The sequence below is a fragment of the Girardinichthys multiradiatus genome, chromosome 7 (assembly GCF_021462225.1).
Source record: "Girardinichthys multiradiatus isolate DD_20200921_A chromosome 7, DD_fGirMul_XY1, whole genome shotgun sequence".
Lineage (NCBI taxonomy): Eukaryota > Metazoa > Chordata > Actinopteri > Cyprinodontiformes > Goodeidae > Girardinichthys > Girardinichthys multiradiatus.
In genome coordinates this window covers 17,943,519-17,945,105 of record NC_061800.1, presented here as the reverse complement: position 1 = coordinate 17,945,105, position 1,587 = coordinate 17,943,519, and positions in this window count along the sequence as shown.

The window sequence follows — 1,587 nt, the reverse complement described above, 5'->3', positions numbered from 1 at the left end:
AAACAGTAACACTTTAGTCCCAGTTAGTATCAGAAAGTGTAAAATAAATCAGGTATTTTTATGTAGTGTGTTTAAATATCTTGTTTCAGTCAAATTGTCCAGATTTCAAAAAACCTCATATGAAATTCTGATATATCAATATAAGCTCATGCAGCAACAGTTATTTATAATCTTAATCACTTATTTATATTTATACCTCTTCAGCAGGTGTGTCCTCCCTTATCCATGAGTGGATAAGTTAAATTAAACCAGATTTAAACTGTCATTAGTCATTCAGTCATTTCTATACCGCTTCTTCCATTATGGGTTGCGGGGAAGCTGGTGCCTGTCTCCAGCAGTCTACAGGCGGGAGGCAGGGTACACCTTGGACAGGTCGCCAGTCCATCACAGGGCAACACAGAGACACACAGGACAAACAACCATCCACACACCTAAGGGCAATGTAGAGAGACCAATTAAACTAACAGTCATGTTTTTGGACTGTGGGAGGAAGCCAGAGTATCTGGAGAGAACCCATGCATGCACAGAGAAAACATGGAAACTCCATGCAGAAAGACCACTGACCAGAGGTTGAACTGAGGACCTTCTTGCTGCAAGGCAACAGTGCTACCAACTGCGCCACAGTGCAGCCCAGATTTAGAAATTTGTTTGAATATAAATCTCGGTCATTCTGCAATAAATACATTGAAGGGATAGTTCAGAAGTATGGTTCTGTAAAGTTGTTATCAGTGGTAGTTTGATTGGCTGTAGTAAACAGTTGATGTGAATTGGTAGAAAACAAAAGTAATCCTCAGAGTGGTGGAAGGCTAACAGCTGGTCAAAGAACCCCTTTATTTTAGATGATTTTTGCTGTTTAAAACAACTTAAACTGAAAAAAAAATGTTTTATATCCATGGGATAGAACAGTTTATTATTTACATGAAGACATTTAATAACCACTAATGTAGTGAGGACTGACTAGCTTTTAGCCTCCCCCTGCTCTCAGGATACAGGTTAGGGTTTTGTTTTCACAAAGCTTCATTTAGAAAAACGCTGAACTGTCCCTGAACAAATGCATAATAGAAAGCACATGTTCAGGCAAAGGTAACACATGGATGCAACGTGTGGGAATGAAGTGGCAAAGGAACAAAGTGACCTGGAGCCACTGTTTGAGGTGTTTGAAGTTATTTTATGCTGTTTGGTTTAATGTTTACTGTTTAACTGAGTGTTTGAGAACTTTTATTGTTTCTGAAAGTTTGCAACGTTTAACATTTCTTCTAGTTTTTTTTTGTTTTTGTTTGTTTGTTGTTCGTGGTTTTTTAGAAAAAGTTATTTTCTATTTCTTAGTGTTCCAAAAATCTTCTTTTTTATTATATTTTGTTGTGCTTTCAGTTTTGTTCTTGCTGTTTATAAAGTCTATGGGGTTTTCTGAAATTTCATCATATACACTTCTCCAAAAAAATTTTTTATTTTCCAAACTACTGACATTTCCCCCAAATTTCAAGTAAAATGTCAAAATAATTTTAAGCATTTATTTGCAGAAAATGACATATTGTGATATTAAGAAATAATGATGTTTTCAGAACTTAAATAAAACACAACAAAATA